An 18,251-nucleotide genomic window follows, 5' to 3' on the forward strand; every position below is an offset into this window, starting at 1 on the left:
TGGAGGTCACCCATTCGTAGGGCCGCCGTGGGTCAGAAGCCATTGGAGGGCACGTAAGGACAGCAAATAAGAGTTTTAGGAAATTCAAAGCCATCTCACAGTCAATCCTTGGGTCTGTCAGGTAAGTTTCTATTCTTCAGGTTGACAGTATGGGCCAAAGCTGGGAGAAAAGAATGTAAGAGAAGCCCTCCTGAATCAGGGCCGGCCCTACCATTAGGCAAGTTAAGGCAAAGCAAATACCGTGTTTCCCCGAAAATAAGACAGGGTTTTATATCATTTTTGCTCCAAAAAACACAGTAGGGCTTATTTTCAGGGGATGTTTTATTTGTTTCATGTAAAGCAATCTACATTTATTCAAATACAGTCATGTCATCATCTTCTGGTTGCTGCACAATGGTAGAGGGCGGGGTTTCACTTAACTGGGGTTTATTTTGGGGGGAGGGTTTACATTATGAGCATCCTGAAAAATCATACTAGGGCTTATTTTCAAGGTTAGGGTTTATTTTCAGGGAAACAGGGTATATAAATGTGCATGACTCTATATGCCAGGCTTGCCGTGGGGATGGTGCTAAGTGATACAGGAGTCTCCTATGCATGATATTTGGCAGCATAGTAGCAGACCCCAGGCGTGCAGAATCAAAATACCAGGGTGTCTTGTTCAGCGGGGATGATGGGGTCCTCTCCCCTGACAGCATCTTCAGAGTTGCCAACATCAAGGAAGGATGTTCCAGGCAACAGCATGCTATCGTGAGAGATCCCTGTTGCATACAAAGTAAATGGGGTGATTGGTCGTGAGGGAGTCATGAAGCCTCACTGTGCTTGCAAAATACCTGCTCTTGGTGGAGATCAAAAGTCCTAGAACTGGGTGGTTGACACAGGTCGACAGCTGCCTGCGTTTTTGAACCTCCCTGAGGAATGTGGCTGTGGGTGCAGTTCCAAGGAGCACCTATTTGCCACTAGTACGAGGCAGCCCATTCATACACACACAAGGTCCCATTTAAGGCTTCCATTATGAAGTAAAGTGCAAATAAATGAATGAACCCCCCCCCCCGGTCTCTCCTGTTCATAGACAATTGAATCTTTGAGCTTTTTTTTTAATTTAAAAAAAAAAAAACTCACACCTTGGACTGAGTAGGTGCTACCATGAACCTTTTCCCTGGAGGAGTGCTCATCTTTTCAGACATGCCTGCTAACGTTTGTTTGCACTCCTGAAACAAAGGGCATGCATGTGTGAACGGACTTACTGCCCTCTGTCTGGCCCAAAGAATGAGGGGAGCTTTCTGTTTCCAGCCGGCATGTTCTTTTGCTTAATCCCTCATCAGGTAGGCAACAAAAACAACCCTGCATGATGCCGTCATATTAATAATAATGCCCATTCTGTGCCCTCAAGTCAATTCTGATTTACAGTGACCCCTTTTCAGGATTTTCTAAGTAGAGGAGTCCTCAGAAGCGATTTCCCTTTCTCTTCTTCTGGGAGGGCGCCCTGGGACGGTGCCGCTTGCCCAAGGCCACCCAGGCTGGCTCTTCTCCCAGGAGGCACACTCTGGGGGGAATTGAACTCCCAACCTCTGTGCAGACAGAGACCTAAAACCACTTGGGCTATCCAGCGGGATGCTGTCCTGTTAACCCAAGTGATCTGGCCACAATGCGATGGGGGTCTTTGTTGGCACAGCCAACCTTAAGGTAGCTGCTGGAGATGGGTGGCAGGAGCCACGCCCCGCGGGCGGGCCAGACTCCCCTGCCCGGAGGGGATCCCGTGGGCCTGTCACCTCTAATGGCTTGTCTTGAAGGAACTCGTCTTGATCCTTACTGGTGCCACGTCAGGCTCATAAAACTGGAAGGCCTGCTTCTCTGACAGGGAGATTCCCTGAAGGCATGGAGAACACGGCGCGTATTGAAGCAGACAGTTAATTTGTAGCTGTAAAGAAATAATGATATCATCATAAAAACAGCTCTAAAAATCAGATTCCACTCAGACTGGTGAAACCCACCGGGTGTCTATCCATACGGTCGCTGACAAGGGCGCTTTAGCATACAAGCCAACGGGCTCTGAGCAGCTCCTCTTGTGGGACAATACTGCCACCTGGTGGGTGCAAAAGAAACGCTCAGGCTTCTTTTTGCAGAGCGGGAGTGTTCCCATTTGGAGCCGAGTTACTCTGGGGGTCGTTGCCGGAGGGTTCTGCCAGGCGGCCCCTTGCTCACCCCCCACCATCCCCCGATCCTCCTTTCTTAACCCTTAATGACTGAGGCTGGCAGTTGTTTCTGGAACACCCATGCAAACACCAGCAAGTAATAGCCGCCACATCTTCTTCCTGAAGAGACTGGCTGTAGGAAGTCGAAAGGTGGGCTAGGGGGCCATGGGACAAAGACGACTGAGGCTCCCCAGTTTGTGCCTGCATGTCAAACAAGAAACAAGACATGGGGCAAAGGGGCAAGTTGCCCTCTGCGCCTGCGGTCTGTGCTTATTTCCTCTCCTTTTGGTCTAGTTCCTATCAACCGTCCTCTGCCTCTCCAAAGCCTCACGGCCTATGCTCTCAGAACCCCAGGCCCATGTTTGTAAACCTACAGACCGGTAAATACATTTCCCCATCTCTCTTGTTTGCCACCAGGCCCTCTCCACCTCGCACAGCACCTTATCCACCTACCCCTCAATCGCTTTACTTCTGCAAGCCTCTGAGGGAAAAGTGGAAGTAGGGGAGCGGGGAGGAATATTCTCAAAGCATCTGATGGAGATAGGAAGAAAAACTCCTCTTTCCTTTCCTCTTCCATTCCTGGAACAAGGGGAGACCTCAAGGATAAGCCATGCCTTGCAGGATGGACAAAAAGCTATAGAAAATCTCAGAGGCTGTCAATGTTCTGACCACAACAGGGCAAGACGTCATGTGGATGGTGGGGAAAAGGGCTGATATCATCGGGAGGGAGGGAGGTAACTCACTCCTAAACTACAGTTGTAAACTTTAGTAGACTCTGACCATTTTGCTGCCTTACAAAGACAAGGGAATGCCACCACCCCCTCAACATTCAAGCCCAGGGTACCTGATACCCTAAGCTTCACATACAATCTTGACATCTATAACACACCTCCCGCCGCACCCTTTGGCAATGAAAAATACGATCGCAACCAACGACGTAATGATCTGCCCTCTTTCCTAACACCCAAAATCCCTTGGCTGAGACACCCACATTATTCTGCTTAACGCTTGGACCGGCCTGCTCAGACCTCATTTCATGGTATGCTGGAAGCGACTGAGAAGAGAAGCAAGCAGAGATGGGCAGACATGAGTACCAGCCTGGTATGGATGCTCCAGGGTCTCAGTGGGTTCACCGACATACTTTCACCTACCTTCTCTGCCATCTCTTCACTCACCCAAGTGACACTGCACCCGAAGAGATGTTTCTGCCTGCACCCAGCCCCTCCATGTGGGCAAAAGCCATGGGAAATTTGGGTCCCGCGTGCAAGGTTCTCCAGACTGGTGTTTGCGTGGGCAAAATGATGGTGGAGCCGACTAGGATGAGCAGTCAAGTCTCGGCTTTTTTACTCACTCAACGTGTTATGCCTGAACAGGGCTTTGGACTGGGGAAATCCAGGCTCAGACCTTCAGCTGTCCATGAAGCTCACTGGCTGACCTCATGCCAGCTTCTTACTGGTTTCCTTCAAATGTTTCTTGCTGGACTAAAATAGGGTGCGGAGCTGTCTTTGTGGTCATTTTTTTCTGCTTCATCTGTCGTCTAGCTCTAAGCCCCCTATATCGTAATATATTTACTAGCCTTTGAGGTCCCACAAAACTCTCTGTTGTTTTTACTGCCTTATCAAATTATTGTGACTCTGGACAGGTAAGACTGATACAAGTACAGCCCGGACCTCCTGGAATAAAGAATGAGATGCAATTAAATGAAATAGACTAATGACAGGTGGATGTACGAATCTGGCTTTTGCCCAGTTTTCTATTACTCTCACAACATGCTTGTTCTGCTCCATGCTTGTGCTGCATTGTCAACACATTTGTCTTAATGTGCAGAGTTTTGTATGTACATTTCCTGTTGTGTATACTTTCTGCAGGTCCCCTCTGTAAAATGCTTTTTTGGGGGGATGCAATTGTATCTAATCGTCTACTTCTCGGCACTCTTTCTCTCCATATGTGTACCTTTTTGTACATTTTTGAGTCACACGCTGGATTACGAAACTGAAAAAATGGGATTTTGTGTCACAAAAGCCTTTTGATTTGCTTTGACGTTCTGCAGGACTGGAATTTACAAAATAGGTGGACCTGATAAATATCCCTTCCATGCTTCAACTGAGCTAAACTAAACTATGTTTAGGATGAGCCCAGGAAAGGATATAATTCCTGAGCCAGAAAATAACGCCAATCCAATGTTTACATCAGTTCCTTAGTTTCCAAGAGCAGCTATAAGTTTTCAGAGCCAGAACCTTGCCCAAAATATGAATTTTGTCACTTCCTCAGTCTTCCACCGATTGCGAACAAGTCTCACACTTTTTTCTCATTTCAGGAACTTAAAGCGGATGGCTCAGGAGAGGCACTAGGGAGAGCTTTTGATTGTGAATTCCAAAGGTCGTGTGCAGGCAGATGAAAGGTAAACCTTATGCAACTCTTGAACAACATATTTGGGATGCAAACCAGATGCCTAGTTCTGAAGATTTTTACATGCACACCTTTGCTTTCAAGATGCTGCTCCTACCCACCATTCAGGGCGCCTAGACCCCTATCCAAGCTTTTGGGAAAGGCTTAATTTGAAAACGGGGAGAAAGTTCTAGCCCTGCATTCTTGCCTGTCCTTTTTCTATAGGAAGGAGGACTGTCTGAAGAGGAAGCACTCAGTTGCACATGAAACCTCTCCATATGATCAAGAATAGAGATGGGGATGAACCATGGTTCAGAAGTTTGTGCCAGTTCGTACATGTGGGGCCACAGATGCCGCATGTTCCTTTCCCCCCCCACCTCCCCAGCTGGACCCCCCACTCACCAGCTGGCGCACACACTCCTCTCCTACTCCTCTGCAGCTTCTCAACCAATCTCCGGCAGGAGCACGGGCTTCCCTGCCCCGCCTCCTTGGCTCATCATCCACTCAGACAAGGAGGCGGGACAGGCAGACCTGTGCTCCTGCCAGGGACTGGTTGAACAGCCAGAGAGGAGGAGGAGAATGTGCTCCAACTGGGCCAGGGAGGCAGGGGAAAGGAACAAACTGGCATGTACCTCCGAACCGAGGTTCGTGCCCATCTCTAATGAAGAACCCGGATTCTTCTGAGTCTCCAATCACATGGGAAGGTATCATGTGAAGCAGAAGCTTTCCTCTTTAGAGAGCCCTGCTCACGCTGGAGACAGGGACGAGTAGCAGTCAGGGTTAGAACTCTCTTCCTTCTCGTGCTTTCAGTTTAGCCCTTTTTTAAACGCCTGAAGAGGGCTCATTTACTTCCATGAAATTCCTTGGGTTTTATCAAGGAATTTTGTGGAAAAAAATTTACTATGCACACGGTTACATGCCCCAAGGGGCTGATTAGAAATTACACTACAATTCAATCCATGTTGACTGAGAAATAAACGTGAAATTCAATGGTATTCACTTCCAAATTGTGGACATCTTACGCATTACGTAGATATTATAGACACCATCCTACCTCAGACCATCTGACTTTGGAAGCTAAGCAAAGCCAGGCCCTTAAGGTCAGTATCTGGATGGGAGACTGCCAGGGAATACGAGGGGTCTTGAGGTGAAGCCAGGAAACAATGGCCTCTGAAATTCTGGAGCCTTCCTGGGTCTAGTCAGAGCCGACTAGTTAGCTGGACAGGCCAATGATCAGGCTCAGTAAAAGACTGCTTGCTGTGTTGCTATGGACTAGACGCCTGCAAAAGGAACACATGGGTGCAATGAACAATGTATTTACGAACATATTCATCCTACAAGTAATGATAACTAGGGAAGAAGGTACTCATTGTAGTGTGGTGGATAGTGGGATGAACTAAGATCCTGAAGACCAAGGTCTGCATCCCCATGTGGCCATGGAAACTCATTGGGAGAGTGGAACTGGTAAAAATGTGAACACCTGAGCAGTTACAGCATGAACTTCTCTCACCTGGGTTGGCAGGATGTTTAAGAACTGATGGAGAGCTCAGGGGTTGGGCCTCTCTGGCTACAGAGCCAGAGGTTGGGAGTTCGATTCCCCCCCCCCATCTATGCCTCCTTGAGAGGGGCTGGACTCGATGACCCCTCAGGGTCCCTTCCAGCTCTGCAGTTCAAAGGTTGTTATTATTATTATCATTATTGAAGAATGGAATTCCTTTGAAAACTGATTTCATAAATGAGAAAAGGCTGCCTCAATCACCCCTCTGCAACATCAACATGCTTTCCCTCCTAATTATGGCCTGACACGGCTCTCACATGCACAAACTCGCTCTCTCAAAAACAGAAAAAAGCTACTCTGGTTTGGTTTCTTTTTCTTTTTTTTCTCCTCTGTTCAGCCCGGCTGGTACATGGTGGCTACATTTCAAATTGTGTATGCAACTGGGCAAGATTCAGAAGGCACAATGGTACGCGTTGTGTTTGCAGTCGAGCCATTAATTCTGTGGATTTTTTGAAGGATGTGCACCAAAGAGAGCAAGATTACGAAGACTCCCCTACTTGCACCACTAGAAAGACACAGGTAGGTGTAACATTTTCTAACTGGGGGAAGACTTTTCGGAGTTATAATCCAGATAATTTCTTACTGCAATTTTATACAAGGATGTATTTCTGAAGAAATCTCAGCAAAAAGCTGCTTTTGCTGCATTTTATCTGGACCACGTATTCTATGGCATATTTGTGCACATCAGTATTCTGGCTAAGGAGGACACCATGAGCATTTAATGCACCCTCTGCCCAGCCCAGGGGCTACAGAATTTCACCCACGGCCTCCATGTGTCACATCAAATTGATTTTTGCTGACCTACCAACCATCTCTCGGGGGAAATGGCTCTGAAACTTTGTCCTTACAATGCTTTGAGAACTAGCTCAGATACCTTTCTTTCTTTCTTTTCTTTGACATCGGCAACCCAAGCAGACAACATTGCCAGTCCCTTTCATCCTGCCAAAAGGACAATCCCATCATCCCCACCCTGGATGGAGAGGATGGGAACTGTTGTCTGCTGCCTTTGGTTTGCGTCAAAAGATGCCAATGCCCTTTCTCCCCATAACAGGAAGGGGTCACTGAAACCACAAAGAGGGCAATGCAATTGTTGTGACCAGTAACCAAGTAACCAGACAAAGCAGCCTGAGCCTCTGCAGGATTCAAAATGGAAAATCAAACCCCAACTATGTTTTTGCAGCTGCAGATGGACATTGGAAGGAACCAGCATAGGGTCAATAAAATCTGATTGTCTCTCAGTTGCTTGATCCAAAAACAGCCACAGGCAAGAAGGCGTACTTGGGCGAGATTACCTTCTCATGTTAGTGAAGAAAAAAATGCCCAGCTAGCCAACTAAAGTAGCCGTTTTCCCCAACCTGGTGTCCTCCAGATGTGCTGGACTACATTTCACATCATCCCCTATGACCATGATAATGTTACCTAGAATTATGGGTATTGTAGTTTAACGGAGTATGGAAGTAATTTGTTGCAAAGCGTGGCTGAAATCCCGTTGCCATAATGTACCGTACATAAGACTGGTGACATCATCAGCAGTGGCAATTTTTTTAAAACTAAAATTTTCTGACATTTCTCCCAAAGTTCCCGAGGCGCCCATGTAATTTCTTTCATCATTCAGAACCAATGGGAGCCATGGGACATAACGGGAAGTCTTTAATTTACCAAAAATACATGGCCAGCTAGATGACATACAGTAATCATCTTTACATGGCATAGGTTACAGCAACAGGACGGCAGCCCATAAATCACTTGCTCTTTTCTTCTAATAACAAAAACAATAATTAAGTTACATTGAAGATTATAACTAAAGATCACTCCTTTTGAGTTTTAACATTTAGTTACCTTTACTGTTACATTTACAGACCTGGAATGTACTCTTGATGTCAGCCTACTTCAATGTGCTACAGGATCAAGGCTGCATTCTCTTAAAAAGTGGTGCTTATGCTTGCTCATTTCCTTAGGAGTCTTTTTCACATCTGCATAAACATTACAGATCTTTGTGTTCTGCTGTTTTTCACAGTTTCTTCTGCACAGAAGTAGATAGGAAAAGAGGTAATTTGGAGAATACTCTGTCAATGTGACATCTCTGCAATTAACTTACCTGCACAATAAAATGCACAGGGTCTCCACGAGTAAATTGCCTGAACAGAATATGTGTAAATTACAAAAGAAAATAAAATGTTTTGCAGTTCTAGGTATTTTACTCAACAGTAAGGCTTTACAACAACTGATTCTTCTTATTAACTTTCCAAGCTTCATCATCTGCGTTTTGGCTGTCAGCTCCCAGAATTCTCCCATGCTGACAGTCATCAAAAATGATGATGATGCTCCACATTCTTATCCCAGATCGGGGGATGTTATTGTGACCACATCTTTCAAAGGCTGTTTTTTTTATATAAGGAACACCTTGCATTATCATGAAAATGTTTTATCCCCAGGAGGGAAGATTAATTATTCCCAGTCGTGGGGGGCTGGGATGATTGCAGCCTCTCTGTTTTAATATCGCTGCAGAATCATTTCACATTCCCCTCCACCCACTACCCCAAATGTAAAAACGATTCTCAAGCTAAACTTGGATATAACATTTCTATTCAATTTAGGACCAGCTAGTAGGACCATGAAGGCTAGCAAGGACCACCTTGGGGGAAATTTCTTCCAATTAGCGGTAATGGGATGATTAGTCTTTGCAGTTTCCCTTCACTGCAGCGACTGTCAAAAGCTCTTCTTCTGTACAATATTAAATGTGTGTGATGGCCTCCTGTCCTTTTAAAAAACATATACTGTATCTTACATCCATCCCTTGAGATATAATGCAGTCTGAGAGGTACCTGAGATACTCAGAGATACTCAGAGTTAGAATGTTTTTCTTCCTTTGATACTGAATTCACATCCTGAAGATGACTCCAGTACAGTACATTGATGTTGCCTTCTTTTTCTCCTCCTCCTCCTTTTTCTTCTCCTCCTCCTTCTCCTCCTTTTCCTCCTCCTCCTCCTCCTCCTTCCTCCTCCTCCTTCCTCTTCCTCCTCCTCCTCCTCCTGGCACATTTGTTGCTAAATCTGAGGGCTGGAACAGCAAGAATGACCCTTTCCAGCATCTGTTCTAGAGCACTGGTTCTTAACCTTGGGTTACTCAGGAGTTTTGGACTGCAACTCCCAGAAGCCTTCACCACCAGCTGTCCTGACTGGGGTTTCTGGGAGTTGCAGTTCAAAAGCATCCGAGTAACAAAGGTTAAGAACCACTGGTCTAGAGAGTCTTCGGGGCTGACATTTGTCAAAGAGCCGAGATCAGCAAAAACAAAAACAAAAACAAAAAAACCCTCATTACCATCAGTGCCACCTCTATCGTGTTGCAGAGGGAGCAAAGATACAGCAGGCAGCGTGCCCCTCTCCTCCTTCATGCATGCCATCTTGGCAATCCTCTCCCCTGTGATGAGGGGGCAGCTTGCTGTCAGATTATTTATATAATATATAAATGCAGTTAGTTAATAAAAATAAAATTAAAGCACAAAATAAGTTCACATATTGAAACAAAATCAACAGCTTAATTTTTAACTTAATTAAATTTATAAACACATTGCAAAGAAAAAATAGAACACCCAACTGGTACAAGACCATTCTCCACAAAATAGTTTGTCGAAGACCTGCTTGAGTAAAAAGGAATCCAGCCTGGTCTCCCTTGGAAGTCGACAGCCAAGCAGGCTGCCATTACAATAGCACCCCTGTATCTGCAGGGGAACGTCTCCAATCTCCCCACCCATGCTGAAAAACATAGATTATAACAAACACTATTCTAATAGTAAACACTATACAGTACATAGCATGGTCTCCAGCTCCCTCTAGTGGCCAGATTTATATTTCTAGGTTACTTTTAATATTTTCAGACTGTGGATAAGTGAATCAGTGGACACTGATCCTACGGATATGAAGATCCTACTTTATATTAGATTAGCATGAGTCCAGCAAATGGATGTCTAAATGGATCAAAAGGACAATTCTTTTTTTTCCCCAAACCAACCAAAGTTATCTGCCCTCTCATTCATCTAAATTTCCCTTTTTTTAAAAAAAAATGCTTGTCTTCCCTTCTCATCATTGGAAAATCTTTAAAAGACTGGCCCCATGTTTCCCACCCCCAGGCCAATCTCCAAAGCATCTCTAAAGGAAGAAGGGGAAAGAGCAAGCCCACATCAAAGCATTTTAGAGTGCCATCACAGCTAAATGTAGGAGAAACTACAGGCCATCAAATGAATTATGAAATCCATGTTGAGGTGATACTTTCTTCAGCCAACTTTTTAAAGTACAATATCCCCTACAAGCTTTCAACATTTGTTAAAGCCACAAGGCTACAAAATTGGGGGATGAAGAGAGACTCCATGTTAGAGGTGTGCAGTCTTCATGCTGTTTTGTGACTATAGGGAAGGGGGTTGCAGGCATTTTAGCAGGATCCGTTTAGTTTTAAACTCACCCTGAATCGCCCTTGAGTTTTGTTGGAACAAAAAAAAAAGCCCTATAAAGCAACAAACTTTCCATCTCCGTGTTCAGAATGCAGTGACTCCCTTGTCACCCAAAGCTGCCTTGACCAAGTGCAAGGTGCACAGCCTTCTTCTAAGAACAGAGCACAGAGAGGCTTAGGCAGCCTCTGTGCAGTCACGGCTAGAGATTATTTTAAATTAATGGCTCAGGTAAAGCAAACCAATAAAAGTCAACATGGGTGGCTTTGCCTTGTGTTGGCTTGCAATGAGTGAAAACGGACATTTTGGCAACAGGAGGAAAGGTAGGGATCGTAAGGGTGGCTGGAGCAAGATAGAGGAAGCAGGAGCTATTTGGCAGGAGCCTTTAGGGACCCTGCCACATGAAAACAGAGGAAAAAGAGAAATAAAGGAGTAATTAACAGCAGGCACAAAGGGCCAGGTTGGTGGAACCTGATCCAGTGGTGGGGGTTGTGGACTTTTGAGGGCAGTGGTTGCGTCCGGTCCCCTTCTTTCTCTTGTTACTTGCAAGGTCTCTTCCTTACCACTTATGCACACCTGTTTGTGCAGGACTTAGGAAAGCGATCTCTATGAAGAAGGTTCTGTTTTTAATATGTAACTCCCAGAGCCCCCCACCCAGCATGGCTGCTGGCCAGGTGGGCCTGGAGGCTTCTGGAAGATGTCATCCAAAGAGATAATCGTTCCAGGCCCTCTGTTTGTGTCATACGTGAGAGGCAATCATGTTCTCTGGTCTCCTGAGGTAGCAAGTCAGAACACTACAGAGACTATATATTGAGGGGAATGAGCTCTTCTGCTCCTGGAAACCTCCAGGAGTGGTGGATTTTGCTGCAGGCCATGCCAGTGAGGGAGGTGGGTCCCCAGTGCACCTCCAGCCCCTTCAAATTCAAAAGTCAAAACCAGAAAGGGTTCTTCAGACCCCTCCAGTTCCTTTTCTCCCCCTGGCTAACCAAAGCTGTCTGCCCTTCCATCTAAATTTCCCTTTTATAAAAACACTCCCCTTCTCATCTTTGGGAAATCTTTAATAAATCTTTTAAACCCGTTTAGGATCTTGTCTGCTAGAGTTTCCCTGAGTGTTGCTTTGAATACGAATCAAAAGCTTCTGACTGGGAAGCTCTCACTGGATATTAGCTTCAAAAAGGAAGCACTAAAATGCTGAATTCCACTCCCTGGGACAAAGGCGCTACTAAAACTCAAGCAGGCTTTCAGGGGGCACACAATGGGAAAGAAAGAGGCAGGAAAAAGTCACTGGACCAAAGCAGACAAGAAGAAGTCCCAAGGATGGCAGAAAAAATAGCAACAAAGACAGTGCAACCCCAAGTACATTAAGAAGAAAAATGCTGTGTCTTGAAACAGTCTTGTATCTTCTCAAAAGTTTACACATGTTGCGGCTTTTTGCTTGGCCTAATAAAGGTTATCAGATCAATACAGATTTGGGAACATGTTTTGTGCCGATTTGGCCATGGGTTAGAAAGCAGATCGTTTTTCTGCTTACAGATATGTGGAAGTTCTTAGAAGCCGGTACCAGATAACAAATTTTGCCTGAAATTCTCTGCATTCAGAACAGCAGAAGACAAACAGGCCTAACACACAGGGCCGGCGGTAATTGCTCCAGGAAAGATGCACAACACTTTGCCAATCAGTCCAGGGAGTGAAAATAGGCTTATTTGCTCAATATGAAATGCTTTGCAGTCATTCATAATTACCTCTTAATACAAAGCAATTTTACGATTTAAAAGAATCCCTTAATTTCTAAAGAGGCCTGGCGGTACACCAGCAATCAACAAACATCTTGGCAGCCGTTCAGATTGCGTCCGTCAACAATTCCTCTAATTCCATCTCATTATCGTGTTTACAAGCACACACACTGGAAATCAGGTTCGTTTCGAAGAAAAGGATGATCAAATCAAATGCACCGCCATGTCGAGAGCTGGCACTCTTGTGGATGCTTCCTTGCAGAGACAGGTGGAGAAACGTGGTGTTTACTTTTCTAAGCCTTTTTGTCCCCATAATTCAGTGCCAAGGGAAAAATATTCCAAGTCCTTCGGCTTGTTCTTAGTGTTCTTTTTACCTCTTAGCAGAAGTCACCTTACAAAGTAAAGGTTAAAACCCATTTAATCCTCTACCCACTGGGCTGCTCTTTCTGTTTTTCTCCCCCTTTGAACCTTCTGCTCCCCTTCAACTGTTTCGGAGTTCCTTCAGCCCTCCGCTCTGCCCCTTCTCCTCTGGCCTCTCTCCCTCTCCCTCACCAGGCAGACCTTCTCACTGTGATCTGCTTGGTTGTTTGCTTGCTTGTTTTACATGCTGTTTTTTTTCTCCCGGAATTTGGACCTGAGGCTTACAATACAGTTTATAGAATAGGAAATAAAAGCACCACCAAAACAGAATAAAATCAAACATCAAAATAGAATAACATTTGTTATATTATTAAAAAGCAAATGAAATTACAACTCCAAAATCTCTGGATTAAAATGCAAGTTTTCCTTTGAAAAAACACAGAAGCTTTGGACACAAAGCATTCTATGCCCTTAAAATACCGGATTTTCCACTGATGCTATCAATATTTTTCCCACCATTTATATGATGGTTCCCTTATTTCGCTTTGTCCAATGAGTTCTTCCCCTGAAAGATAACGTCTCCCAGCAGTTTCATGTAGATCTTAGCGGTTGTCTGGAGTTTGGGGGTTCGGTGTCACCAGTCTGCCCATGACATCCAACTCTCTCTCTCTCTCTCTCTCTCTCTCTCTCTCTCTCTCTCTCTCTCTATCTATCTATCTATCTATCTATCTATCTATCTATCTATCTATCTATCTATCTTAGTCTGCCCACGACATCCAACTCTCTCTCTCTCTCTCTCTCTCTCTCTCTCTCTATCTGTCTGTCTGTCTGTCTGTCTGTCCGTCCGTCCGTCCGTCCGTCCGTCCGTCTCGCTCTCTCTCGCTCTCGCTCTCTCTCCTTGCCATCTAACTCTGAGGAAGCCATTTCGGCTCTAGGTCAGTGTCTGGTGTCAGTAATGGACTGGATGAGGGCAAATACATGGAAACTTAATCCAGAAAAGACAGAGGTGCTCCTGGGCCATTGAAAGGCAAATTAAGCCACAGAGATGCAGCCTGTGCTGGGTGCGGTTACACTCCCTCTGAAAACACAGATGCACAGATTGGTCTCTGAGCCTGTGTGCCCAGGTTTCGGTGGTGGCCAGGAGTGTATTTGTACAATTATAATTAGCTCACCAGTTCTAGGACAGGTCAGATCTGGCCACTGTGACACATGCCTTAGTTATATCCTGGCTGGATTACTGTAATGCACTCTGTGCGGGGCTACCCCTAGAAAGTGCTTCAGAAACTTCAACAGGCCCAAAATGTGGCAGCCAAATTGTTAACTGGGGCTGGTCACAGGGATCACATAACCCTCCTGTTACAACAGCCCCACTGGTTGCCGATCAGTTTCCGGGCATAATTTAAAGTGCTGGTTCTCTAACCTATAAAACCCAAACTGGTTTGGGTCCAGTGTATCTCAAAGACCACATCTCCTTTATGAGCCTGCCCAGATGTGAAGATCGTTAGGAGAGGCCTTCCTCTCAGTCCCACCACTCTCACTGGTGCACTTGGTGGGGACACGGAAGAGGGCCTTCTCTGTCGCTACTCCCAGACTGTGGAACTCCCTCCCACAAGAAGCCAAGATGGCCCCATCTTTGTTGTCCTTCCACAAGCAGACAGAGGCCTTTCTCTTCAGGCAAGCTTTCCCTTATTGACTGGCTGGCTGGGGTTTTTTTAACACATGGTTTGAATGTGTTTTTGGTGTTGCTTTTGTTTAATGTCTTTCAGTGTGGTATTTTGTTTGATCCTTTTTAGTAATTGCAAACTTACTGTTTTTTAGCTTTAAATGTTGTCTTTCAATAACGTAAGCCACCTTGGGTCCTTTCTAAAGAGAAATACTGTAAAGGTTTTTTTAAAAAAGTTAAATACAATTTTAAAAATGAAGGTCCACCGTGAGTAGGGTTGCCAGATGTCAGGCAAAAGCAGGACATGAGGAGACATGTCCTCCTTTTTAGCCTAATGTTCTCCATCAGGCAGGCACAGATAAAAACCTCAAAATGTCAGGCTTTTGTATATTTTATGTTATAATTTTGGATGGGAGGGGGAGAGGTGGAAGGACGCACCCTCCCCCTGTCATTTCCCACCCCCACCTGCCCGCCCCCCTGTTACCTGCCACTGGTGCCAGAGCACAGTCCTTGCCCCCTCCTGCCACCACCCCGGCTGCTCAGCAATCCCCCATGCCCACCCAGCCCACGTGGAGCCCAGAAAGGCAGCATGAGTGGAGCGCCGCCCGCCGAGCCAGGCAGGAGCAAGCAGCGCCTGAGCGCATCGATGGGAAGGCGAGTGCCCAGACTGTGTGCGTTCAAGGTCCCTTTTGGGGACTCCAACTCCCAAATTCCCCAGCCTTGAACTTATGACCCTCGGGGGAGGGGAGGCTGCCTCGTTTGGCTTTGCCCAGCGCCACTTTTCCCCTGCCTGCACTGGAACCTTGTTTGGGCATCCAGATTAGCAAGCCTGCCTCTGAGCCTGTGTAGAGTGCAAGCGGCCAGGGTATCCCACAGCCAGGCTGAAGTATGTTCGGGTAAAATTGGCTGTTTAATTTTTTTTTTTTTTTGGTATTTTGAAAAAAAGCTTCCATTGAATTTATTTTTATTTTTTAACATCATTGTTTCTTGTTCGGTTCACTAAGAGACATTTATTGGCAGCTACTGTAATAAAATTGTATTGATTGCGGGTTTAATCCGGAACAATTCAAATCAAACATTTAATACGTCCTCCTCTGTCCTCTTTTTTGTCTTTCTATGTCCTCCTTTTGGTACCCATGTATCTGGCAACCCCTAACCATGAGTGACTCCCTCAGTATATGCCAATATGTAATAATTTAAGAAAGTTACACAAATGTTAACTTTCTGGCTAACTGTTCTGGAAACAAATATGTGTTCGATCAGGGGTCCCCAACCCCCCGGTCTATGGCCTGAGGCTAGTCTGCTTGCACGCCCGCTCCTTCATGCATGCACACGAGTGTGCACGCACCCGTGTGAGCGCACACCCGCTCCTTCACACATGCACGTGAGCACGGAGGGGTGCCCTCCCATCCCCAACCGGTCCGTGGAGTTAAAAATGTTGGGGACCACTGTGTTAGATCATTTAACATCCTAATATAAGTGGGGTGTAATCCTTTGTTGAAACATATTTAGTGGTGTGGAGCCTCCTGGCTGTTCCGAGGCCAGCTCTACCATTGGGCGGCTGTCTCAGGTGGCAATTTTCGTGTCCCATGAACGGGCAGCCAGTTATTCGTTATTTGATTTCTTACTATTGTATGTTTACTGTCAGGGGTGTCAGCAGGTATGCCAGCTACATTTTTTTCCTTGGGAAGAGGGATTTGGCCACAATAACCAATCAAATCTCAAGATCTAGCTTGTTGATCAACGATAGCAGGGCATGGTCTACAAAGATCTCTTTCATACCACCTTCTGCTCTCCAGAGCAGTGGTCCCCAACCTTGGGCGTCCAGATGTTCTTGGACTACAACTCCCAGAAGCCTTCACCACCACCTCTACTGGCCAGAATTTCTGGGAGTTGAAGTCGAAGAACATATGGAAGCCCAAGGTTGGGGACCACTGCTCTAGAGAATTCACCATTTGTCTCCTATTGCAAAGCCGTCGTCTCCTTGCTGCCGAGAGGCAACAGCAGAGCCCAGCAGGATGTACCAACACTTGCTCAGATTTCATTTTTATTAATCCTCTCTAATTAATCAAGGATGAGAGTGGCTGAAAATACCAGCCTTCAGAGTCAAAGATAAATTAACTTCAGTGTGAGTCATCAGTTTAGCCCATAGATTTCCACTGTCCAGAGGAACGACAAAAAGCAGAAAAACAAATGAAAGCTAGCTCAAGGCTGGTTTTATCACAGGGCCTAAGAGATTGTTTGGTTGCTGTTGCTTACATAATTTGCCATGTAACATTTATCAAAGGCCCTAAAAGTACTTAATTGCCATTAGCATTAACATTTGAGGGGATTTTCCTTACTTGAACTTGCTAATTTTCCATCATTTTGAAAACAAATAGGCTCATCAGAGAAAGCTTGCTCCCATTGAGTTGAAGGGAATTTGCCCATGTTGGTTTAAGTTTCAACTGCCAACTCGGCCCAATTCTGTACATAAAATGGAGGCAGTGCGATTTTTCCCCCCTGGGCCTAAAAGCAACGAAATTTCTTGAGCCAGCCTTGGACTCACAGACTGCTCTTCCAGGCAGTAACAAAGATAAAAGTGTCTAACACAAAACCATAAGACCTATATACCAGCTCAGGTCTTGAGTCAACGAATTCTGAACGCTGTAACATGGCAGAAGCTCAATTTAATAAGAACATCTCAGTATGTATCGGTCACCTTTTACTAGAAGTCAAAAGGTGCTTGTTTATTTACACCCTGACAAATACAGGCATAAAGCCTGATAACAGACATCAAGCAAATATATTTACTTCCATTCTCAAGTGCAGAAGAAAATGCAACTTGATTTTTACACACCCGGCAACATTAATAAATTGTTTAGGAAGGAGGCATCTTTCATCTCAGCTTATAACACAGTGAGACCATTTCAAAATAGGATTCTTTGAGTGCTTTAAGACACCAAAATGGTGGGTTTGCAGCCCTTCTCCGCTTCTCCGTTTTGCGCTGTTTACTCTAAGTATATACACAGCACTTATTCCACTAAGCCCAAGAAGAAAATTATGACCCTGGCCAAGTTTTTCCTCTCCTCCTAAGCATAGATCAAAATCATTTCTGCAGTGCACTGACAGACTTGGGGTGAAATGTACTGCCGGTAGAAATAATAAACCGTTGTTTAAGACACTGAAAGAGAAATTGCTGCCGACACGTATGCCATATTAGGTACCGTAGTTTCTAGGAGGAAAGGGAAATTATGTATGTAGCCTTCTTGGAGAAGAGCTGCCATAGTGAAGTATTGACACTCCCTTTTCCTTCGTATCCATGCGGCAGGACATTTTATACCAGGCCATAAAAGGAAGAAACTGCATTTTTCATTATCACACAGAAACTAACTAAATCCCAGTAACTCACCAGCAGCAGCTTCCATTTCTGTTTGTAATGTATATTGGAGTGGTGGGGGAGGATAAATAAATTACCAACTGGGCACAAGTTGGATCCCAGCTAGAGATCTCACATAAACATTCCTTCTGGATATTCTTGAAATATATTGAATCTTTTTCTCTCCCTGCTCTGCCCGCCCAAAAAAACCCTATTCAACATGATGCACTGACCACACCCTAAATGAGCATGTGGGAATGGTCTGAAATTGAATAGAGGGCGAAGGTGTGTGTGTGAAACAATGGGATGAAAATGAACTGGGTGGAGTCACACCAGCAAACATGGGCAAAAATGGAAGGCAATAAGGGTCAAGGCAAAAATTGCTGAATACCTCAGGGGTTTAGGCATCTGGCCATGGAGCCAGAGGTTGGGAATTCAATTCCCCCCCAACTGCGCCTCCTTAAGAAGGGGTTGGCTCAGTGATCTGTAGGGTCCCTTCCAACTATGCAGTTCTAGGATGAGGATGAGGATGATAAGGGAACAAATGAAACACA

General features: G+C 45.3%; 1 long non-coding RNA gene across 1 annotated transcript; it reads left to right on the top strand.

Annotated features, from left to right (window-relative positions):
• Nucleotides 1-439: 439 nt before the first annotated feature.
• On the top strand, nucleotides 440-12,292 carry LOC144589188 (uncharacterized). Its single transcript, XR_013545143.1, has 2 exons — nucleotides 440-4,593; nucleotides 6,476-12,292. It is a non-coding gene; the product is annotated as an uncharacterized LOC144589188 (long non-coding RNA).
• The last annotated feature ends 5,959 nt before the right edge of the window (nucleotides 12,293-18,251 follow it).

The sequence above is a fragment of the Pogona vitticeps genome, chromosome 1, assembly GCF_051106095.1.
Source record: "Pogona vitticeps strain Pit_001003342236 chromosome 1, PviZW2.1, whole genome shotgun sequence".
NCBI classification, from domain to species: domain Eukaryota; kingdom Metazoa; phylum Chordata; class Lepidosauria; order Squamata; family Agamidae; genus Pogona; species Pogona vitticeps.